Consider the following 26,241-nt stretch of genomic DNA (forward strand, 5'->3'; position numbering starts at 1 on the left):
ATAAATACATGCAGTAAAAATGGCATACAAATGAATACAAGGATAATATCAAAATTGACCACAAGATGATGCTCCGCCGGGCTCACTTAATTTAGTACACCAAGTACAATACAATGTTATTCAAATTATTATCAAATTATTACCGATTATTAAAATATTATAATGTAACAATAACAACAAAACAATAGAAATGAATCTGTGGAAAATCCCTTATGCTTAATCAAAGAATATGGCAGTAAGAGACATCTTATAAATACGCCCGTTGGCCTAACTACGGATAATAAAATCCGATCAGAGATTCCACTCTAATAGCAATATTACAAGAATTCTAATGATGTGCACGTTCATTAAAATTTCCCCATAAAAATTATTGTTATAAACACTATTGACCCACTAATAATGGGGTCTCAACTATATGCCAATTGGAGCGATTTATAATTACTGCAAATGAAATAAATTATACATTACCCCTGGCTTTGGGATAAAGAGCTTTTAGAATGGACTCAGCTTTCCAAGGTTCAGATATGTCCCGTCCTATGGTATGTTCCTGAAGTGTGAAGTGATGCTGATGAATGAATCTTTGTAAAGAGTTCCGTTGTGAAGAAGTCCTTGTGAAGTTTTTCTTTTTGTGAAGTTTGTGAAGTGTCCGTGAAGAAGTTTCTGCTCTCCCAAAAACTGGATCAGATATCCCCCATCCTTATCTATGCCCATCCCCTCTTGGAATAGGGATTACCAATTAGATAAGGTGGGTGTGACGTATGTTAAACATGGGGATGATGTCACTAATTGACATTCCTAAGAAACTTCTGCCCATCTACCACTTGATGGCACTGTTGTATCATATAACAATTTTGAATATTTTAAGAATTAACATATATACAGATTGTTTTATTACTACTTAAACTTTGCCCTTTCACACCTTAAATCAATTAGGAGGGGCTCTTTCTGACACTTTGCTCAGACTGACTGGCGGTATCAGAAGTTTCCCTAATCCCTGAATTTATGGGGCAGATAGGAGTAATGATGGTTTTTCTGGTTTGTGTACCTTAACTGTCTTCAGCTATTGAGTAATGATGTTTGAAATAACATCAGCTCCTCTAAAATAAACCCTATTTAAGAAAATTCTATATCCCCTAGAATATATCCTCTCAATGAGATACAGACACATAAAGATACATTAATAATATTTGGTTATAATACATCAATATTGCATAGTATATATGAATCATTAATAAGTTCAAATGCTAAATAAATGCACACAGGAATATATCTATATGCGAATATATGAATAGATATCTGTTCCACACCAGATGTGTTTTATGGACGTCTCTTATCAGATCATGGTTTAGCCATGAAACACCCATTGTTCCTCAGACAGACAAGTTTAGAGAAACCTGTGTAGATAAATCCATGTCTCTAAACAATAATCAAAGTATAGTCTTCTCTATAGATTCACTTTTAACACATTGAACTTGCTATGAACCCATCTTGGTTTTTTTCAGGTTCATGCTGATCACATGTTGTTAAAGGCAATGATCATCCATATTGAATATAGTATCATCAGATACATTGTACACAACACAACGCAATGCACAACACAACGCATTTCGGGGTTCAAAGGACCCCTTTTTCAAGTCTATACAAAACATAAGTAGTAAAAGGTACAGATATCAGTAATATATATATATATATATAAAGTGATGTATATCCTAATAAAAAGACCGCTAAGTATTTGTGTAGATAATTAATTGATTGAATAAATAATTATACAAAACTATACAACAATGAAAATTTTCGACCTCTCCGGTTCCAATCTCACCCCAGCACAAATTTCACTTCTTCAGAGAGGCCTATCTTTTTGCCCAACAGAAAAATTCTATGAATTTGAACTTTTTGTGGACTTCAACACCTTCATTAGAAATATTACACTGCAGAGACATTTTGCTATTGAAGAAAAAAAGCAATCTTTCCCAGGTACACAAGAAGATGATCCAGGGGGCCCAGAACCTACAACCACGCTTCATACCAACCTTAGGCCGAAATCAACATTCAGTCCGATTCACCATAAAGGGAATCATATTAATACCTTCTTTTCCTTAGTCTCAAAGGATATTAGAAATATTAATAAGGATATAAAGATCAAGTCCAACCTCACCAAGAAGGAAAGAGAGGCAATAATGGAACTAAGTAACAACGAACATTCAGTCATTAGGAGTGCGGACAAAGGAGGAGGAATTGTTCCACAAAAGAAAGATTACATCATGGAAGCACATAGGATCCTGATAGACCCCCTATATTACCAACTCCTTCCCCGGAATCCGCTTACTGAAGATGCAAAAAATCTTGAGTCACTATTGAAACAAGCAGAAGAAGATCATATCCTTAACAAAAAAGAAAGGGAATATATAATGATCGATCATCCCAGCACTGCAATTTTTTATCACCTACCGAATGTTCACAAAGACACAAAAAACCCACCAGGAAGACCAATCATTTCAGGTATCAACTCCCTAACCAGCAACCTCTCACATTATGTTGACATCTTTCTACAAAAACATGTCATCAACCTACGCTCCTACCTAAGGGATTAATCTCAACTCATATCAATACTGAAAGATATCCACTGGAACCCCTCCTACCGTTGGTTGACCTTGGACGTCGCCTCCTTATATTCTAATATCCCAGATGAGGCGGGCATCAGTACATCAAACTATTACCTCGGCATTGACAACCAACTTTCATTAACACACAAGGAGTTCATCACATACGCCATCCGGTTCATCTTGACGCATAACGTTTTTACATTTCAAGGTGACATATATAGCCAGCGGAAAGGGACCGCGATGGGGACGCGATTCGCGCCTAGCTTTGCGAATCTCTATATGGGCCTCTTTGAAGAGGAGCAAATTTATAGCGATCACAACTGGAAAAACATGATTGTTTTTTTATAAGCGTTATATCGACTGCCTTATTATTTGGAAAGGCAGTGATGGAGAAGCCAAAGCATTCATTGCTCATTTGAATGCCAATACTTGGAACCTCACTTTTACAGCAAACAGCTCGACCACATCAATTGAATATCTGGACCTCCTTTTATACTCAAGCAATGAAGTCATTTTAACTAAAACTTTTTTTAAAAGGGTGGATGGGAATACTTAGACTATAGAAGCGCACACTACAAGAAGTTGAAAGAAAATATACCTTTTAGTCAATTCAAACGGATACGGAGAAATTGTTCAACCACAAATGATTTTTCAGTACAGAGCCAGATCTTACGCAACTGATTTTTAAACAAAAAATATCCTAGAGGAATCATTGATGGCACTTATACACGAGCAAGCATTTTAAGCCAAGAAGACTTTCTCGCAACCAAATCCAAATAAGCAGAATATCCAAATAAGTATAAATCATCCTTCATCACCACATATAATTCTAAAAATGGAAGTTTGAGAAACATATTGACGAAATATTGGTACATTTTAGGAAATGATCCCTATCTCAAAGAGAACATCCCACCTAAACCTCGAATTACGTTTAGGAGGGCAAGAACCCTGAAGAATGTATTGGCCCCTAGTAAATTAAGAAAGAATACACAGACTGCCTACTCCAAAGCTAGCTGGTACCTCGACCACGTGGGCAGCTATAAGTGCAGCAACAGCATCTCCCACCGGATCAAAACCTTTAAGAGTAACACCACAGGTGAAGAGTTTCCAATAAAGAGTTTTGTCAACTGTTCGTCATCCTATGTGATCTATCTCCTGGAGTGCGAGTGCGGGCTACAATACGTTGGCCGTACCATCCAGGTCATGAGAATGCGCCTTTATAGACATCGGTAGAACATTACACAAGGGTTTCTCAAATACAGTGTATCTCGAAACTACCTTGCCACCCATGATAAAGACCCCACAAGGATGTCAATCACTCCAATAGAATACATTGAAGACAATTGCCAAAGACATCTTTTCTGACAAGGAATTACCAGGTTTGTCCTCCACCACATCCTGTAAGATAGCCTTCAGATACCTGTACTCCGGCTATAAAGAGAATATAAAATCGTGGTGGGAAGTGAGGTCTCTGGAGAACTATATCGAACACAAAAATTGTCCTTAATGAATTACAAACTCCCATTAAACCCGCAGCTCGAATTAATTCTGGGGAGCTGCTGGTGAAATGGGAATCAGAACTAACTAATAGCTCTCTCCGTCTGATGACCCTTCTTCTCGAAGAAGAGAGAAAGGTCTTTGAACAGACTTCATCTAAACAAAAGGAGCTCATTGAAAACGTTCTTAAATACAAATCAGACACCGATTTCAACAAAAGGGAATCATCCCTACAGACATCGGTGGAATGTTTTCAGAGTCTCATAAAAGAGAGGAAACACAGACAATTCTCAAAAGATCTAATTGAGTTTCGCGAAAATAAAAGCATACAATTTTGTAAAAAAGACACCGATCCAGTCCGAATCTGACATATCTTCCTCAGAGACAGAATTCTCGGATTCAGATACCTCTGGGATACCTAAAAACATCTACAGTGGTCGGGGCGAAAACAATTCAGCCCGTAAACCTGGACGTAGATGGTAAAGATTGGGAAGACAACGAGGGTACGGAGGCCGAGCTGGAGGAGGTACATTCCATCAGAATCCTCCTCCCTCCTCCTTTTCTTCTTCCTCCTTCCCCATACCCACACAACAACCCCAGGTCTCTTTTTTAACGAACAGTCAAGGCCCGTATCAGCTCAGGGAACGCACGAAGGTGGTCGACAATCGTACGTAACAGATAGCCTTCAGGTTATCAACTTATCATCACGATCACTAACTGATACAGAAATTAAAATATTACAGAAAGGCCTTTCCTTTGTACCAACAACAACTTTTAATAAATTTACATGAATTAAGGATCTTAATCTGTTTTGTAGGAGACTAAAGTGGCATAAATTTTATCAAAACAACATTAGACAAACAAGCATAGACTTGGGCATCAACTCCGAAGACTTCCCAGATCTCCAGAACCTGATGGACCTCTGGGAAGAGGGCACAAGAGTACCAGGGGTACCCTTTACTGATCTACATCCGGTTAGTACCAAGTTGCCCCCACCTATGAGTTCCGAGCATATTGATATTTTTCTGTGACTGGTGAGCACTGACTTGGAACAGTTAAATATCAAAAAGTAGAGAACATAATCTTTCCAGAGATGAACTCACAAGCCTCAGACAACTTGAATCCGATAACTCTATAGTTTTTAAACCATCTGATAAAGGAGGCAATTTGGTAGTAATCGATCATACAAAATATGCTTCGATCTTCTAAAGGACTCAAACAGTTATCGTGTTTTGTCTGGTGACCCCTCCGTAACTTTTCTTTCCCAACTAAAAATTATTCTCCAACTGGGCCTCGAACAAAAAGTCCTCAACAAATCTGAATATCAGTTTCTTTTCCCTAGGAATCCTCAATTGGCGACCTTCTATAGTCTTCCTAAAGTCCATAAAGGGCTAAATCCCCAAAAGGGTCACCCAATCGTGTCGGGAATAGACTCAATTACTCACCACTGTGGGTTTCTATCTCGACAAAGTATTGAGAGATTTTGTATCCTGTTTACCATCACATACAAGAGATACCATGGACTTTTTGAGGAAAATCGAAACTATATCACTTGATCCACACTGCTTTCTCGCCAGTATAGACGTGGAATCACTCTATACTTCGATACCACACGATAAAGGCCTAGCAGCTACAGCACATTTTTTGAGATCAAGAGGCACCCAGTCTCAGAGCCATAATCAGTTCATTTTGACCCTCCTAGAGTATACACTTACTCATAATTATTTTCTATATATTTTCTACCACCAGCTAAGGGGGACGGCGATGGGCAGCCCCTGCGCCCCGACCTACGCGAACCTCCTCCTGGGTTGGAGGGAAGACAAATATGTGTTTCCCGACCGGACCATGTGGTGGGGCGACATGGTCGTCTTCTGGACCCGTTATATAGACGATATTTTCCTGATTTAGAATGACAGCCAAGAGAAGTTCCACAACTTAGTTTCGGCTCTAAATGACAACGACGTTGGACTGAAGTTCACAAGCGTGATTGATTCCGACTGTATTACCTTTCTTGACGTAGAAGTAAAATTGATGGATGGTAATCTTACCACCACAGTTTTCCGGAAGCCAACTGCCACGAATAACATACTGCATTGGAGTAGCTACCATCCCCATGCAGTGAAAAAAGGTATCCCGAAAGGACAATATTTGCGCATGCGCAGAAATTGATCAGAGAGGGAAAATTTCTATAAAGAATCAAAGAAATTGAAAAATAGATTAATACAAAGAGGCAACCCACAGTCAATCTTAAGGGAGGCTTTTCACGTGGCTGAAAACAGCAAGAGAGGGGATCTCCTAATACCCAGATCAAGAAACCGAAATGATGCAAATCTTATTCGCTTGATCTCTACTAGGGATGAGCGAACCAGAACTGTATAGTTCGAGTTCGTACCGAATTTTGGGGTGTCCGTGACACGGACCCGAACATTTTCGTAAAAGTCTGTGTTCGGGTTCGGTGTTCGGCGCTTTCTTGGTGCTTTTTGAAAGGCTGCAAAGCAGCCAATCAACAAGCGTCAAACTACTTGCCCCAAGAGGCCATCACAGCCTTGCCTACTATTGGCATGGCTGTGATTGGCCAGTGCAGCATGTGACCCAGCCTCTATATAAGCTTGGGTCACGTTGCGCTGCACGTCACTATGCTGATTGAAGCATAGGGAGAGGTTGCAGCTGCGACATTAGGGCGAGATTAGGCAGTGATTAACTCCTCCAAAAGACTTCATTCTGTGATCGATCTGCAGCTGTGGATCATTGAAGTGCTAATATTGACTTGCTCACTTTTTTGAGGCTGTCCAGAGCGTTTTTAGATCACTTTTTTTCTGGGGTGATCGGCGGCCATTTTATGACTTGTGGTGCGCCAGCACAAGCTATCACCAAGTGTATTTAACCATCAATAGTGTGGTTATTTTGTGCTATATCCTACATCAGCTGCAGGCTGAGCCTGTGTCACCGAAGTGCATTTAACCATCAACAGTCTGGTTATTTTTTGGCCATATACTACATCAGCTGCAGGCTGAGCCTGTGTCACCCAAGTGCATTTAACCATTAACAGTCTGATTATTTTTTGGCCATATACTACATCTGGTGCAGGCTGAGCCTGTGTCACCCAAGTGCATTTAACCATCAACAGTGTGGTTATTTTTTGGCCATATACTACATCAGGGGCAAGTTGAGCCTGTCACCCAGCGCCTAAAAAATAGACCTGACATTTCTATTCAACCAAATCTGTACTGTTTTAGCTGGTCAAGTTATTTGTAGTGACCGTAAAAGCAGACTTTTTGTTCTGGGTTGAAAAACTATTCCCAAATTTGCCATTCTCAAAATAACTAGTTTCTGGTATATGAGGCCTACTTGAAATCTATCCCAAAAAGGATATCTTACATTGAAGGTACTGATAGTGTCATTCAGAAAAACCTAAGACACACGCTACCGTGCAGATAGAAGTCTGATTCTGAGATTAAACCTTAACCTGTCACACAGTGCAAAAAAAACCAGGTCTCACATTTCTATTCAAGCAAATCTGTACTGTTTTAGCTGGTCAAGTTATTTGTAGCGACCGTAAAAGCCCTTTTTTTTTTCTGGGTTGAAAAACTATTCCCAAATTTGCCATTCTCAAAATAACTAGTTTCTGGTATTTGAGGCCTACTTGAAATCTATCCCAAAAAGGATATCTTACATTGAAGGTACTGATAGTGTCATTCAGAAAAACCTAAGACACACGCTACCGTGCAGATAGAAGTCTGATTCTGAGATTAAACCTTAACCTGTCACACAGTGCAAAAAAAAAAACAGGTCTCACATTTCTATTCAATGGTCTGCCGGGTGTTCACTCCAAGGTCATGGAAGTCACGCCTGCGGCAACCCCGTTCTCCGAGGGATATGTCCTGAAATCCAGCTGAAAGCTGCAGAACATCAGTCGGAGGTCTCTCCACTACTGGCGGGCCTCTCTGGCGCCCTCTTCCCACAAGCAAAGGCTCGGCTGGTGGCTGCTGGGGTCTTTCAATGCGTCTAGGTTCTTGAGCCTCTTGCTCCTGTCCAGGCTGTCCTTGGCTGGGCTGCCCCCTGGCACGTGCTCTTCCGCGGGCTCTGGCTCGTCCACTCATCTTCTATTCCTGAGAGGATATAAACCGCTAATAAGGTCAATCTGCCGCCTAGCAGCTCCGCCGTGGCACAATCACCTCAGAACTCGCACACTGGTGACTTTAGGTATCTTCACTGGTTACTTTGAGCAGAATGATGACATCCGAGTCACGGCACCAAATGTAACCCTCTTTTCCTTGCACCATCTGCGACACCTCCAGCTTTCACACTCACTCGGTCACCAGCTCCTCCAGGCATAAACTCTAAGTGGACTCTAAGGGACGACACTCAGGTCTTCTGTGGTTTAAAGCTTTATTGAGGTGGAGTGCACTTGGCTGGAGCCTGTAATACAACAGGGAAACACTGCCACTATGTGGTATACAGCCAGGTCACCAGCCCACCTCCTTCACAGTAAATGTCTGCACTCTAAATATATTATAAAACAGTGATCGTATAGTGGATTTTACATTGAACAAGTATATGAAGATAACAGCAACATACCTGTAATACAACAGGGAAACACTGCCACTATGTGGTATACAGCCAGGTCACCAGCCCACCTATATCATAACAGGCAGTCATTATATTACATTCCCACATACATGTTACAGGATATAACAAAGCATACAGAAAAATGAACAAGAGAAAATCATTTACAAAGATATTGCAGCAGGGTGACCTGGAATACAGCATGTCTTGAAGCCATTTTAGGAAGAACACATGGCTCTCTAACTGTACATCATCTACTCAGCCTAGCATGTGCTGCAGGGTTTAAAGGCTGCTAAAAAACATACAGTCACCTCTTTACATTCTACAGAACTATTATGGGTATATATTATAACTTTTTACAATAGATAAATGAACTTTAGCTTTAGAGAACTTAGACAGAGATCCTACCTCCTTCACAGTAAATGTCTGCATTGAGGAGACCAAACCAAGTAGCAGAATACACAGGGGGCTTTCTGGAAGAGTCCACTGTAAAGACTCTGTCTGTTAAAACTTTCCTCAGTTATCTAATAGCACATTTGAAGAGGTTTATTTAGCATGTCCTGACTCTCTGCTAACAGCTTATGAATATATGGAACTATATTTAACAAGTGATCATTGCTGCAGCTCCTGTATATTGGTATGACCCTATTGCAAACCTGCAGACTGGATATTTGGTGAAACTTCATGTGGTTCATATCGACTGTACTACACCACTAACTTTCAGAGTTCGGAGGAAGAGGCAGTGGTGAGACCGAGCCAACAGCGTAGCAAAAGAGGGAGCAGTGGGCAAAATCAGAACACCCGGCGCCAAGAGACTCCGCCTGCTACTGACCGCCGCCATCTGGGACCGAGCACCCCAAAGGCAGCTTCAAGGAGTTCCCTGGCATGGCACTTCTTCAAACAATGTGCTGACGACAAGACCCGAGTGGTTTGCACGCTGTGCCATCAGAGCCTGAAGCGAGGCATTAACGTTCTGAACCTTAGCACAACCTGCATGACCAGGCACCTGCATGCAAAGCATGAACTGCAGTGGAGTAAACACCTTAAAAACAAGGAAGTCACTCAGGCTCCCCCTGCTGCCTCTTCTGCTGCCGCCGCCTCGGCCTCTTCTGCTGCTGCTGCCGCCGCCTCGGCCTCTTCTGCTGCTGCTGCCGCCGCCTCGGCCTCTTCCTCTGGAGGAACGTTGGCACCTGCCGCCCAGCAAACATGGGATGTACCACCAACACCACCACCTGCGTCACCAAGCATCTCAACCATGTCACACGGCAGCGTTCAGCTCTCCATCTCACAAACATTTGAGAGAAAGCGTAAATTCCCACCTAGCCACCCTCGATCCCTGGCCCTGAATGCCAGCATTTCTAAACTACTGGACTATAAAATGCTGTCATTTAGGCTGGTGGACACACACAGCTTCAAACAGCTCATGTCGCTTGCTGTCCCACAGTATGTTGTTCCCAGCCGCCACTACTTCTCCAAGAGAGCCGTGCCTTCCCTGCACAAACAAGTGTCCGATAAAATCAAGTGTGCACTGCGCAACGCCATCTGTGGCAAGGTCCACCTAACCACAGATACGTGGACCAGTAAGCACGGCCAGGGACGCTATATCTCCCTAACTGCACACTGGGTAAATGTAGTGGCAGCTGGGCCCCAGGCGGAGAGCTGTTTGGCGCACGTCCTTCCGCCCGCCAAGGATCGCAGGGCAACATTCTTTGCCTCCTGTCTCCTCCTCCTCCTCTTCTTCCACCTGCTCATCCAGTCAGCCACACACCTTCACCACCAACTTCAGCGCAGCCCGGGGTAAACGTCAGCAGGCCATTCTGAAACTCATATGTTTGGGGGACAGGCCCCACACCGCACAGGAGTTGTGGCGGGGTATAGAACAACAGACCAACGAGTGGTTGCTGCCGGTGAGCCTCAAGCCCGGCCTGGTGGTGTGCGATAATGGGCGAAATCTCGTTGCAGCTCTGGGACTAGCCGGTTTGACGCACATCCCTGGCGCATGTGCTGAATTTGGTGGTGCAGAAGTTCATTCGCAACTACCCCGACATGTCAGAGCTGCTGCATAAAGTGCGGGCCGTCTGTTCGCGCTTCCGGCGTTCACACCCTGCCGCTGCTCGCCTGTCTGCGCTACAGCGTAACTTCGGCCTTCCCGCTCACCGCCTCATATGCGACGTACCCACCAGGTGGAACTCCACCTTGCATATGCTGGACAGACTGTGCGAGCAGCAGCAGGCCATAGTGGAGTTTCAGCTGCAGCACGCACGGGTCAGTCGCACTGTGGATCAGACACACTTCACCACCAATGACTGGGCCTCCATGCGAGACCTGTGTGCCCTGTTGCGCTGTTTCGAGTACTCCACAAACATGGCCAGTGGCGATGACGCCGTTATCAGCGTTACAATACCACTTCTATGTCTCTTTGAGAAAACATTTAGGGCGATGATGGAAGAGGAGGTGGCCCAGGAGGAAGAGGGGTCATTTTTAGCACTTTCAGGCCAGTCTCTTCGAAGTGACTCAGAGGGAGGTTTTTTGCAACACCAGAGGCCAGGTACAAATGTGGCCAGACAGGGCACACTAGTGGAGGACGAGGATGAGGTGGAGGAGGATGAGGATGAAGCATGTTCACAGCGGGGTGGCACCCAAAGCAGCTCGGGCCCATCACTGTGCGCGGCTGGGGGGAAACACAGGACGATGACGATACGCCTCCCATAGAGGACAGCTTGTCCTTACCTCTGGGCAGCCTGGCACACATGAGCGACTACATGCTGCAGTGCCTGCGCAACGACAGCAGAGTTGCCCACATTTTAACGTGTGCGGACTACTGGGTTGCCACCCTGCTGGATCCCCGGTACAAAGACAATGTGCCCACCTTACTTCCTACACTGGAGCGTGATAGGAAGATGCGCGAGTACAAGCGCACGTTGGTAGACGCGCTACTGAGAGCATTCCCAAATGTCACAGGGGAACCAGTGGAAGCCCAAGGCGAAGGAGGAGCAAGAGGTCGCCAACGCAGCTGTGTCACGCCCAGCTCCTCTGAGGGCAGGGTTAGCATGGCAAAGATGTGGAAAAGTTTTGTCAACACGCCACAGCTAAGTGCACCACCACCTGATACGGAACGTGTTAGCAGGAGGCAACATTTCACTAACATGGTGGAACAGTACCTGTGCACACCCCTCCACGTACTGACTGATGGTTCGGCCCGGTGAACTTGTCTGGCGTAGCCCAGAGCGATACGAGCCTGTGATTCCTGATTTTGTAGGCCAATCAGGAATCCAGATTTCCACAGTGGGCTACACTGAATATGACTTTTTTTGTCATTTTTTCAGTGACCCACTGGTAAATCTGATGGTGGAGCAGACGAATCTGTACGCCCAACAGTTCGTCGCTCAACACCCGGGCTCCTTTTTGGCCAGGCCCGGTGGCTGGACGCCGGTCAGTGCAGCCGAAATGAGGACATTTTGGGGCCTCGTGCTGCATATGGGCCTGGTGAAGAAACCCAGTGTCAGGCTGTACTGGAGTGGGGACGTCCTATACCAGACCCCACTTTACAGTACAGCCATGACACGCTCCCGGTTTGAGGCCATCCGGAAATGTCTGCATTATTCCGATAATGCAGCATGTCCACCCCGAGGTGATCCTGCCCATGACCGTCTGTATAAGATACGGCCGGTCATCGATCACTTTGGGGCCAAATTCATGGAGGCCTATGTACCTGGAAGGGAGGTCGCAGTTGATGATTCTCTCATTGCGTTCAAGGGGAGACTCATTTTCCGCCAGTATGTGCCCTCCAAGCGGGCGAGGTATGGCGTAAAGCTATACAAAATTTGTGAGAGTACCTCAGGGTACACTTACAAATTTCGTATATACGAGGGGCGAGATTCCCGGATTCAACCACCAGAATGTCCCCACTGCTGGATAAGGGTTACCACCTGTACGTGGATAACTTTTATACCAGTATCCCCTTGTTCCAGTCCCTTGCCGCCAGATCCACGTTCGCTTGTGGGACCGTGCGGAAAAATCAACGCGGCCTCCCTGCCCTCCCCCTCCAGGTACCTATCCCCAGGGGTGAGACCCGTGCCCTTACCACTGGAAACCTGTTGCTGGTCAGTTATAAGGACAAGAGGGATGTCCTTATGCTGTCCACAATTCATGGTAACGGCATCACCCCTGTCCCTGTGCGAGGTACCGCGGCAACGGTCCTCAAGCCCGATTGTATCGTCGCCTACAATCGGTATATGGGAGGAGTTGATCTCTCGGATCAAGTCCTCAAGCCATATAACGCCATGCGCAAAACCCGGACATGGTACAAAAAAGTTGCGGTCTACTTGGTGCAGGTTGCCATGTACAACTCTTTTGTACTATCCCGAAGCGCTGGCAGCACAGGGACATTCCTGCAGTTCTATGAGGCAGTCCTCATGGCCCTGATCTTTTCGGACCGGGAAAGAGCAGGCCGGAGTACCTCGGGAACTGTAGGTGCCCGGATCGTCCCTGGCCAACACTTTCCAGGTGTGGTCCCCCATACTGGAAAGAAGGGACGAACCCAAAAAAGGTGCAGAGTGTGTCACAGGAGGGGGATACGGAAGGACACCACTACTCAATGTGACACGTGCCCCGATCATCCGGGCCTCTGCATTATTGGTTGCTTCAGGGAGTATCACACTTCCATGGAGTACTAAATTTATATCCCAATTTAGCACTGACATCGGAAAAAAAAACTGGTTCTCAGACTTGAGACACCCAAAAAAATGAAAATAATTTATTAAAAGTAGACATATTAGGTATTGCCGCGTCTGTAATAATCTCCTCTATAAAAATACCCCATGACCTAACCCCCCAGATTAACACGGTCAAGAAAAAAAAAAAAAAAAAGGTGCAAAAAAAGATTTTTTTTTGTCACCTTACATAACAAAAAGTTTAATAGCAAGCGATCATAAAGTCATATAGCCCCCAAAATAGTGCCAATAAAACCGTCCGCTCGTCCCGCAAAAAATGAGCCCCCACATAAGATAATCAGATAAAAAAAAAAAAATTACACCTAGACTTTAGAGATACAAAAATTTTTTTTTTGTATCAATAAGGATAATATAGTCTAAAACCTAAATAAATGTAAAAAAAGTAGACTTATTAGGTATCGCCGCGTTCGTAAGAATCACCTCGATAAAAATACCCCATGATCCAACCCGCCAGATTAACACGGTCAAAAAAAAAAAAAAAAGTGCAAAAAACGATTATTTTTTTGTCACCAAACATAACAAAAAATTTAATAGCAAGCGATAAAAAAGTCATATAGCCCCCAAAATAGTGCCAATAAAACCGTCCGCTCATCCTGCAAAAAATGAGTCCCCACATAAGATAATCGGATAAAAAATAAATAAAAAAATGACACCTAGACTTTAGAGATCCAAAAATTTTCTTTTTGTATCAAAAAGGATAATATAGTCAAAAACCTAAATAATTGTAAAAAAAAAGTAGACTTATTAGGTATCGCCGCGTCCGTAAGAATCTCCTCTATAAAAATATCCCATGACCTAACCCCCCAGATTAACACGGTTAAAAAAAATAAAAAAAAACGGTGCCAAAAACGCAATTTTTGGCACTTTTCCATTTCAATCCGTTTTTTCCGGTAACAAAACGAGGGTTAACAACCAAACAAAAGTTAAAATTTATTACCCTGATACTGCAGTTTACAGAAATGCCACATTTGTGGTCGTAAACTGCTGTATCAGTAAAAGGGAGGCCGCAAAAGGAAAGGACCGACATGGTTTCTGGAAGGTAGATTTTGATGGCCTTTTTTATTGACACCATGTCCCTTTTGAAGCCCCCCTGATGCCCCCCTAGAGTAAAAACTCCCTAAAAGTGACCCCATCTAAGAAACTACACCCCTCGAGGTATTCAAAACTGATTATACAAACTTTATTAACCCTTTAGGTGTTTCTCAACAGTTAATGGCAAATGGAGATGAAATTTCAGAATTTCAATTTTTTGTAACCTTGCCTCACAAAAATGTAATATAGAGCAACCAAAAATCATATGTACCCTAAAAATAGTCCCCCAAAAAATGCCACCTTATCCCCTAGTTTCCAAAATGGGGTCACTTTTAGGGAGTTTCTACTCCAGGGGGGCATCAGGGGGGTTGAAACAGGACACGGTGTAAATAAACCGGTCCATAAAAATCAGCCCTCCAAAAACCAAACGGCGCACCTTTCACTCTACCCCCGCTGTGTGGCCGTACAGTAGTTTACGGCCACATATTGGGTGTTTCTGTAAACGGCAGTCAGGGCAATAAAGATACAGTCTTGTGGAAAAAATGGGTTAAAATGGAAAATTTGGCAAAAAAATGAAATTTTCAAATTTCATCCCCATTTGCCAATAACTCTTGTTCAACACCTAAAGGGTTAACGACGTATGTAAAATCAGTTTTGAATACCTTGAGGGGTGTACTTTCTTAGATGGGGTCACTTTTAGGGAGTTTCTACTCCAGGGGGGCAGAAACAGGACACGGTGTAAATAAACCGGTCCATAAAAATCAGCCCTCCAAAAACCAAACGGCGCACCTTTCACTCTACGCCCCGCTGTGTGGCCGTACAGTAGTTTACGGCCACATATCGGGTGTTTCTGTAAACGGCAGAGTCAGGGCAATAAAGATACAGTCTTGTTTGGCTGTTAACCCTTGCTTTGTTAGTGGAAAAAATGGGTTAAAATGGAAAATTTGGCAAAAAAATGAAATTTTCAAATTTCATCCCCATTTGCCAATAACTCTTGTGCAACACCTAAAGGGTTAACGACGTATGTAAAATCAGTTTTGAATACCTTGAGGGGTGTAGTTTCTTAGATGGGGTCACTTTTAGGGAGTTTCTACTCTAGGGGTGCATCAGGGGGCTTCAAATGGGACATGGTGTAAATAAACCAGTCCATAAAAATCAGCCCTCCAAAAACCAAACGGCGCACCTTTCACTCTACGCCCCGCTGTGTGGCCGTACAGTAGTTTACGGCCACATATTGGGTGTTTCTGTAAACGGCAGAGTCAGGGCAATAAAGATACAGTCTTGTTTGGCTGTTAACCCTTGCTTTGTTAGTGGAAAAAATGGGTTAAAATGGAAAATTAGACAAAAAAATGAAATTCTCAAATTTCATCCCCATTTGCCAATAACTCTTGTGCAACACCTAAAGGGTTAACGACGTATGTAAAATCAGTTTTGAATACCTTGAGGGGTGTAGTTTCTTAGATGGGGTCACTTTTAGGGAGTTTCTACTCTAGGGGTGCATCAGGGGGCTTCAAATGGGACATGGTGTAAATAAACCAGTCCATAAAAATCAGCCCTCCAAAAACCAAACGGCGCACCTTTCACTCTACGCCCCGCTGTGTGGCCGTACAGTAGTTTACGGCCACATATTGGGTGTTTCTGTAAACGGCAGAGTCAGGGCAATAAAGATACAGTCTTGTTTGGCTGTTAACCCTTGCTTTGTTAGTGGAAAAAATGGGTTAAAATGGAAAATTAGACAAAAAAATGAAATTCACAAATTTCATCCCCATTTGCCAATAACTCTTGTGCAACACCTAAAGGGTTAACGACGTATGTAAAATCAGTTTTGAATACCTTGAGGGGTGTAGTTTCTTAGATGGGGTCATTTTTGGGTGGTTTCTATTATGTAAGCCTCGCAAAGTGACTTCAGACCTGAACTGGTCCCTAAAAATTTAGTTTTTGTAAATTTCTGAAAAATTTCAAGATTTGCTTCTAAACTTCTAAGCCTTATAACATCCCCAAAAAAAAAATATCATTCCCAAAACAATTCAAACATGAAGTAGAAATATGGGGAATGTAAAGTCATCACAATTTTTGGGGGTATTACTATGTATTACAGAAGTAGAGAAACTGAAACTTTGAAATTTGCTAAATTTTTCAAAATTTTTGTTAAATTAGGTATTTTTTGGTGCAAAAAAAAATAATTTTTTTGACTTCATTTTACCAGTGTCATGAAGTACAATATGTGACGAAAAAACAATCTCAGAACGGCCTGGATAAGTCAAAGCGTTTTAAAGTTATCAGCACTTAAAGGGACTCTGGTCAGATTTGCAAAAAATGGCCTGGTCCTAAGGTGTAAAAAGGCTGTGTCCTTAAGGGGTTAATATATATTTGCTGCAATTCTCGGTGTGCACCAGTAGGTGGCAGCAATATGTAAGTAGGCCACAGTTAGTTAATAGACCTAGGCTGGAATAATCCATTCCAGGCTAGCTTCCCCCTATCTGAGGAGGGGTGGAATGTTCCCACATCCTACTTCAGAGGGAGGAAATAAAGTTCTAGGCAGTGTACCAGCCACCCCCTGTTGGGGTAGGCTGTGTGAATAGGAGCTCCCAGAAATAGGGACCCCAACCAGGGATCCAAGCCTCCCTGAGGCCCAAGATCAACTCTTCCCAGCCTGAGTCCCTTACCTCAGCTGGTAGACCAAGGAAGCAGCCATCTTCAGAACTATCAGATCTCCAGGAAGAAACCACCATTCCCTGCGAGCAGTCCTGTAAGTACAGATCCCAAGACAAGGAGAAGATAAGTACCTCCACAGCTAGTCAGGCCTATATCAAGCAGACCATAGACAGAGCAGAAGATAGATACCTGCCAGATTCTAATAGGCGTATGTGCCAGATGCAGAATATATATAAAATTCCTGCCACATATTGCCAATACCTGCTGGGATCCTAGACTATTGCTGTAAACTTGTATGGATCAAAAGCTGCATCTTATAACGCCAAGTAAAGACAAGTTGGACCCTATTTTCTGTGTGGAATTCCATCATTCCTCCATTACTCCTATTAACAGCACTCAATTTTGTTGCATGTGAGCCAGGATACAGGAGTCCAGCCGTACTACAGGTAGGAGACACAGTTGACACAATACAGAGACAATATTCCCCTCTGGCATTCCTAACCTAGTACATGAGCTATACCAGGGCTGGCCAACCTGCGGCTCTCCAGCTGTTGCAAAACTACAACTCCCAGCATGCCTAGTCTACTAACAGCTATCAGCCTACAGCAGGGCATGGTGGGAATTGTAGTTTTGCAACAGCTGGAGAGCCGCAGGTTGGCTAGCCCTGAGCTATACCATCTTAAAGGGCCCGTCTACAGTACCTGCGCAAGCTGCAACTGGCATCACGAACTTATACACATATAAGACCCACTGCATGGCATGCCCACTGACCCAGTGTCCTGCTCATTGCACAAGCAGGAGTCCCTGAAGTCAGCGGAGGATTCCCAGGCAAAATCAAGCTGAAGTTTCCTCAGTCTGCGGTTCCTGGACAGGAGGCGCCACCTAGGAGTGAGAAAATTAACACATAGTCAATGTCTGATTTATTGTGTAAGCAAAAATTTGTTTCAGGTTTATGTTCTCTATTTGCTCCTGTGAGAACGTCTGACAACCATTCTTTGGGGCTTTTTTGGGTTCTCCCTGAAACTTCTGCTCCAGCTGCAGCAACCCCTCAAATCGTTTCTGGTCCTCTACTTTTTTAATCCACATGATCTTTTCCTTTTTCTCCATGTTCAACCAAGTGGACTCCATGCACTTGATATCTTTAGCTCGGTTATTCTTAAACCGGGCCAGGTAGTCACCAATTACACTCTGCTGCCAGATTTCTTTAGCTGTTTATGGCGTTTCTGGGAGTTTCCCCCGCTCATCTGGAGCCTTCTTCTCTGCTTTGCTCTTTGACTTTGTAGAATCCTGAGCAGTCACTCTTGATGCTTGGGAGGGCTTCTTGTTCAGCCCCACCATCTTTTCTTCTGCAAGAACCCTCTTCTGTTCTTCTTCTGGGGGGCTATCCGCATGATTGTACCGGAGATGCTGGGCGGTCTTGGGTTTTTCAGGGACGTCTGTTTTCTTTGTAGCCTGCATGAAGTCTGGGTGCTCCTCCATGATTTTGCCAGGTTCCTCTAAAATTCTTGCTTTTCTCTGGTAATCCTGAATATATTTAATCTTTTTCTTTCGTAACTTTTTATACTTTTTGGACAGAATCTTGGTTAGGTCTATGTTGCTCATGACTGGATGTAGCTTAGCATATTTGGCCCTCTTCTCCACAAAGAAGCAGAAAGGAGGTGAGGGGCTTTTTGGGGAATTCAGGGTGTTTCTTTAGTTTTTTTTTCCCTTTATATGGGTTCTTCACATGTTCTTCCGCACTATCTCAGAACTAATTCAAACTGCAGAACTTCCTCACCTCAGTTGAGATCTCAATCCACTTTTGACGACACACGGGTCCCCTATAATTCTTTAAGGCCAGCTTGTTCCAGTCTAGATGAGACGCTGTGGTTTTGAACTTTAAATTGTCCTGGCTGGGCAGAATGGACTTCATGGGTTCCAGGAGAGTGAGCATGTCCTCTTGGGACCATTGATCTTGATCACTTGGGGCAGCCATGCTGGTGACGAAAAATCCAAGTCCAGGAGACTCTCTCACTTCTTTCATTTACCACTACATATTAAGGAGCATATTTGGTGTATGGAATTCATTGATTTGATGTCCTTATTGCCTTTTTTTAAGGATCAGATTCTTACGGATAGGAAGGAAGAAAAAGTTGAAGATGTTAGGAAGCGTAGTCAGCTGCGGTCGTTTAATAATTGGCTGCAGGCTTTCTGTATATATGCGGCAGTTCTTGGGGAGAAGTTTCCAGGCAAGCCAACACTTGGATATAATCCTGGAAGCTTATAGGAATTTTGGTGGAATGGCATGGTTTAGTTATGACGAAATGTTCAGGCAGAAGTTGGCTATTCACCCCTCCTTAAAATGGGGTACCAAGGACATTGGGTTGTGGATTAACCTAATGCTTCCTCAGAGATCTAAACCGGTCAAGCAGGCTCCTCAGAATTTGAGGAAAGAAGTTTGCTTCGCCTTTAATGAAAATACCTACACTGCGTGCAGAATTATTAGGCAAATGAGTATTTTGACCACATCATCCTCTTTATGCATATTGTCTTACTCCAAGCTGTATAGGCTCGAAAGCCTACTACCAATTAAGCATATTAGGTGATGTGCATCTCTCAAATGAGAAGGGGTGTGGTCTAATGACATCAACACCCTATATCAGGTGTGCATAATTATTAGGCAACTTCCTTTCCTTTGGCAAAATGGGTCAAAAGAAGGACTTGACAGGCTCAGAAAAGTCAAAAATAGTGAGATATCTTGCAGAGGGATGCAGCACTCTTAAAATTGCAAAGCTTCTGAAGCGTGATCATCGAACAATCAAGCGTTTCATTCAAAATAGTCAACAGGGTCGCAAGAAGCGTGTGGAAAAACCAAGGCGCAAAATAACTGCCCATGAACTGAGAAAAGTCAAGCGTGCAGCTGCCAAGATGCCACCAGTTTGGCCATATTTCAGAGCTGCAACATCACTGGAGTGCCCAAAAGCACAAGGTGTGCAATAATCAGAGACATGGCCAAGGTAAGAAAGGCTGAAAGACGACCACCACTGAACAAGACACACAAGCTGAAACGTCAAGACTGGGCCAAGAAATATCTCAAGACGAAATGAAATGAGAGTGAGTCTTGATGGGCCAGATGGATGGGCCCGTGGCTGGATTGGTAAAGGGCAGAGAGCTCCAGTCCGACTCAGACACTAGCAAGGTGGAGTACTGGTTTAGGCTGGTATCATCAAAGATGAGCTTGTGGGGCCTTTTCGGGTTGAGGATGGAGTCAAGCTCAACTCCCAGTCCTACTGCCAGTTTCTGGAAGACACCTTCTTCAAGCAGTGGTACAGGAAGAAGTCTGCATCCTTCAAGAAAAACATGATTTTCATGCAGGACAATGCTCCATCACACGCGTCCAAGTACTCCACAGTGTGGCTGGCAAGAAAGGGTATAAAAGAAGAAAATCTAATGACATGGCCTCCTTGTTCACCTGATCTGAACCCCATTGAGAACCTGTGGTCCATCATCAAATGTGAGATTTACAAGGAGGGAAAACAGTACACCTCTCTGAACAGTGTCTGGGAGGCTGTGGTTGCTGCTGCACGCAATGTTGATGGTGAACAGATCAAAACACTGACAGAATCCATGGATGGCAGGCTTTTGAGTGTCCTTGCAAAGAAAGGTGGCTATATTGGTCACTGATTTGTTTTTGAATGTCAGAAATGTATATTTGTGAATGTTGAGATGTTATATTGGTTTCACTGGTAAAAATAAATAATTGAAATGGGTATGTATTTGTTTTTTGTTAAGTTGCCTATTAATTATGCACAGTAATAGTCACCTGCACACACAGATATCCCCCTAAAATAGCTAAAACTAATAACAAACTAAAAACTACTTCCAAAAATATTCAGCTTTGATATTAATGAGTTTTTTGGGTTCATTGAGAACATGGTTGTTGTTCAATAATAAAATTAATCCTCAAAAATACAACTTGCCTAATAATTCTGCACTCCCTGTATAAATGGTTAGCGAATTGTAGGTATAAGCACAAGTGTTCCTTTTGTGGAGGTGTGCACCCAATGTCCAAAAGCTTTAAACGTAGTGGGAACTTTCCATCAACCAGGGAGCAGCTTTCAAAAAGCATTGACGCCAGTAGGGCTGGAAAGACTGCTCCCTTACCAAAGAAAAAGAAGATGAAATATATCCAGACAGGGAGACAGCTAAGTAAATTTTTTGAAGGTTTTCCTGTCCCAGAGGGTTGTTTGTTGGTTAAGAATTTAAAATCAGTTGATATGTTTCTTAGTTTGGTTCGTGATAAGATTAATAAGGAATTAGCTAGCGGAAGGATTGTAAGTCCGTTTGAATGTGCACCGTTTAAAAATTTTAGGGTATCCCCGCTTGGCATTGTACAAAAGAACGAGCCTGGTGAATTTAGGTTAATTTACCATTTGTCATTCCCTAAAGATAACTCCCTTAATGATGAGATTAGTAAGGAGGAGGCGTCTGTAGCTTATGCTTCCTTTTAACAGGCAGTAGATTAATTGAAAAAATACGGTCAGGGCGCTTTGTTGGCGAAAGCCGATATTAAAGCTGCTTTTAGATTGTTGCCGGTTAATCCAGTTGCTTTTAATTCTTTAGGTTTTTGTTTTGAGAATAAGTTCTATTTTGATAAATGTTTGCCCATGGTTTTTTTTAAGTCTTGTTCAGGTTTCAGTTTCAAAGGGTGGAGTGTTACATTATCTGGATGATTTTTTTTTTATAGGTCATGCTGGTTCTGGTTTGTGTTTAGAATTGTTAGATGGTTTCATTAATATGTCATCTGTTTTTGGTTTGCAGCTGAAAAAAAACTTTTTTCCGTGTTCATCTTTAGAGTTTTTAGGTATTGTTATAGCTAGTGGAAGGATGAAATTTTGTCTATCAGAGGCTAAGCTAGAATCACTAAGGTTTAGTTTAGTGTCATTATTAGCTAAAGTTAAATGTAAGAGTTTTTATCAAAATTTAATGGGAGAAGCTGCTGGCAGGAGGAATTTTAAGACTCAGATGCGCTCAGGTTGTACAGGGATGCTGCAGGTAGTTGTGGATTTGGTGCGTTTTGGGACAAGTGGTGTGCAGAAAAATGGCCGTCATTTTGGATTGAAGGTGGTTTTACAGTGAATATTGTATTATTGAAATTGTTTCCCGTTTTGGTGGCTATGGTTGTTTGGGGTCAATTTTTCAAGAACAAAAGAATTCTTATTTTTTCTGATTATAAGGGGGTTGTATTTGCAATTAATACGCTGTCGTCGAAATGTGAGAGGACGGTTCATTTATTAAAACATTTGGTTTTGTGTTGTTTATCATTTAATATTTGGTTAAAGGCAAAGTACATAGAAGGTAAATCTAACGTTATAGCCGACTCTCTGTCTCGATCTCAGTGGCTCAGGTTTCGGGAGTTGGCTCCTGCAGCAGAAGTGGGTGTACCTTGTCCCCTGCATTTATGGGACTGGTTCTGGATTAATTGTGGACAGTTTACGGAATTCCTTGGCTCCCAGAACAAGGGCTGCTTATGCATCTGCATGGGATAGCTGGCTAAGTTTTATTAGTTCTATGGATCATAGTGAGGAGTTTAGGTTTGTTTCTTCTTTTTTAGTTAAGAATGTTTCTGCGTCTCATATCTCTAAAATATTAGCAGGGGTATCCTTCTTCCAGAAGCTGTGTGGCCAGTCTCCTTTATCTGTAAGTTTTGCCATTAAACAGTTGCTGAAGGGTTACCGCAAATGTAAGCTTAGTAATGACATACGGCGACCTATTTCATTGGATATTCTTGAGAGGTTAATAAATGTGCTGCCAGTGTCCGGCCAGAGCTGTCAAATCTTGGCTTTAAATTAGACCAGCGGTTTATGGTTCTTTTTTACTACATGCTGATCTGAGACCATTAACTAGATTTCAGTTTAATTCTGTACTTAAGAAATCTCTGTGTGCCTTGGAGATGGGGCACTTAAAAATATCCTCCCATTCCTTTCGTATAGGGGAAGCTACAGAGGCAGCGGTTTTGGGATTGGAGGATACTATCATAAAAAGATTGGGTCGATGGAATTCTAACCGTATATATAAGGCCGGGTTTATTTTGGCTTGTTGTTTCCTTATATTTTGCAGGTGTCCAATATATAGTTTGGGTAGTGGTGCATTCCTAAGTGTATTGGGCCCAGAAGAGAGCCAGTAAGAGGAATTATTCTGAGAATCTATCATTTGATTGTAATGAAATTAAGATTTTCTGGTGGGGGGGTCAGAGGTTCACATTGGAATGACTTATTGCCTTTGCCTAAAAAAATTATGTCAAAATGGCCTCTGCTTCATGTTCATTCACTTGGGTGGGAATGATATAGGCAAAGTCAGAACACTGGAATTGTTGTGGAGAATGAAACAGGATTTGGCTTTATTGCAAAGTTTTTTGCCAGACACTGTGCTGATTTTCTCCGAAATCAAACAAAGATTGTCATGGTCATCCTTAGAAGGCCAGCCTTTTTAAAGGGAATAAGAAAAAGAATCAACAGAGCGATGTTAAAATTTTTGCCTATTTTAGGGGGGCTTAGTTATAGGCACAGTGATCTAGAGGGTTTTGTACCAGGTTTGTACAGATCAGACAACGTACATCTGTCTTGAGTAATTTAGGTCTGCACAATTGTTTGGAGAAATGCGTGTGTTGCTTTTTTTTGGGGGGGGCTTGTTGAGCCTAGGTCTGGTGGGAAATGGTCGCCCAGCTAATGCTGGGTGGACTTGGTGGTCAGTATTTTCATTATTGGTTTAATATTTATTGGTGTTGATTCATGGTTTATTTAATAAATATTTATTAGTTCTTTAAACTCGGTAACCCCATAATAAAGCAAAACGGCCTAATTTTTCCATAATACTAATTAGTGTGGTCTCTTCTTTATTTAGTTAAAGTATTTAAGTTGGCATTGGTTATGTGATCTATGTCCTCCATGTCGGACTGTGTCATTGTGCTACCTGAAGAAGAGGAGCGAGTAAGTCTTAACCCTCTTCCAAAACAACATATGCCTTGTATGTTCTCACCATTTTTTTCCCAAGTATTGCCAAGCAAATGATTTACACATTACATTCTACTTTTACAGCTTTTCGACACTTACTTTAAGTGCCAGAAACATCAGACTCGGTAAATTGTCTTTAATGTGCACACAATTATTTTAATTGTGGCTGACAAATGTTCACATGTGTTAACATATGTGTCCAAGTGCCCGAGTAGATAGAGGTCGCCAAAGGCGATCTCGTGGAGGTCGTTGCCGTGGGGCTATGAGTATATAATTGCTTCCACTATTGGCTAACCTTTGGCACTCCAGCTGAGGTGAAAATATGTCTCTCACCCTGTTCAGTTATTTCATATGATGTGTCAGTGAAGGGTGTATCCTGAAAGAGTTTCACCACAACTGGAGTGTTTGCTTTTTCCCATCAAACTTCCTTATTAATTATCCTTCTCCATAGGGTTTCAGAAGCGTCTCGGATGATGTAGTTCCAACGAACCTGTTTTGACCAGGAACTACTCATCCATCTAGTGGAAGAGAGACCGGCATTGTGGGACCAGTCCCAGAGGCTTCACGCAGACCACATCGCTACTCGTCGAATGTGGACAGAGATTTTCAGAAGCCTAGTCGAAAACTGGGACACAATTAATGACTGTGAAAAACATGAAAAACGTGATTGGATTATAGTTTCAACAAATCCTCTGTTGTTATTTGCACATATACTAAAATGTGTTTTAATTCTCTAGGGGAGATAATTATAACTCGCTGGAGGTCGATGAGGGATAGATTCATTTGTGACCTCCACAACGAAAGAAATCTTCTAAGCGGTTCTGGGTCGAGGAAAGTAAGGACCTATAGATACACTCTATTGCAGCAGTTCCTGCGATGGTCTGCGGAATTGAGGCAGTAAGAATTTCACTTGCAGATTAATATTTCGGGATTATGTTTTGTAATGTAATTTTTTTTTAGGACTCACTCAAGCACTCTTCGTCCACCAGAGGAGGAAACAGAACAGGTTGCTGGACCCTCTGCCACAGACAATCCTGTTCCAGAATCTGCCCGTGTTGTCCGATACATTCCAGAACTGTAAGGGTTACATAGCATCATAAAGCTATGCAACCCCCTCAGTGCGGGGAGGTCAGGCCGGGAGCTGTGCTGAGGACTCGCAGCGTGACCAACGCTCGTCTGCAAGGGCTTTTAGGGAGCATCAGTACTGTGAAGAGGTCACTAATGGGGAATTCCACTGTGAAAGGGACACTGAGGGGAGATAACTATTGTATGGGGCACTAAGAGGGCATTCAGCGCTAGGAAATGTTTTATTTATAAATGACTGATTGGGTGGGGGTTGCATGGAAGTTGGTCAAAGTGGAGGTCAACCTGGCCTAGTTATGCTCCTTGGTCTACTATTAGATTGTGGTCTGTTTGGCCACCACAGTTTTAGTCAATTCATACTTAAATTGTATGCCATGTTTTGTTCTTTATGTGGATTTTTTTTTTTTTATATGGAAAAGTTATAAAAAATTTTAATGCAATTAAATGGTATATTCATCAATAATAAAATGTGTTTTATTCTTGGCAGATGACTGTACTAGGAACTCAGAGAAACATCTGATATCTAAACAGGTCTGATCTTCTGATTTATCACAGACTGAAACACAGAATAAAAGTCACAGAAAAAGGGTTAAACATCCAATGGCTCACATAAGAGAGAAGCCATTTTCATTTTCATATGTGTTTCTCCCATAAATCACCTCTTGTGAAACATCAAAAAAAACAAAACATAAATTAGAGAAGTCATCTTTATTAGAGTAACTAAGCATAAACTTTACAGTTCGGGTTCGCTCAACCCTAATCTTTATGCTTAGCCCGTTAGTGACCTCCTCCCTTATGTGTTTTTATGGTTGTCACTAACAGTTTCCTGTACTGAATTGATATTGGTAATAAAAGGACAGATCCAGTTAATAGTTAACTAAGGTGTTTTTTTATTTTATATACTGTATATATATATATCTCCTCTAAACACAAATATTTGGTGAGAGAGAAAACAAAAACAAAAAACAAACCAGTATTCCACCCTGCCTGTGATCGGTATGGAGACCCTCCATTCCTGTAAAATTTGATCAAATTTTTTTTATTTATTATTTAAAAAATTAAATAAAATCTAGTTTTTTT

At 42.5% G+C, this 26,241-nt stretch overlaps 1 pseudogene; it reads right to left on the bottom strand.

Moving 5' to 3' along the window:
- Positions 1–18,298: 18,298 nt before the first annotated feature.
- On the bottom strand, positions 18,299–19,061 carry LOC120998994 (annotated as a pseudogene).
- Positions 19,062–26,241: the final 7,180 nt, after the last annotated feature.

This window comes from Bufo bufo, chromosome 4 (genome assembly GCF_905171765.1).
Source record: "Bufo bufo chromosome 4, aBufBuf1.1, whole genome shotgun sequence".
NCBI lineage: Eukaryota > Metazoa > Chordata > Amphibia > Anura > Bufonidae > Bufo > Bufo bufo.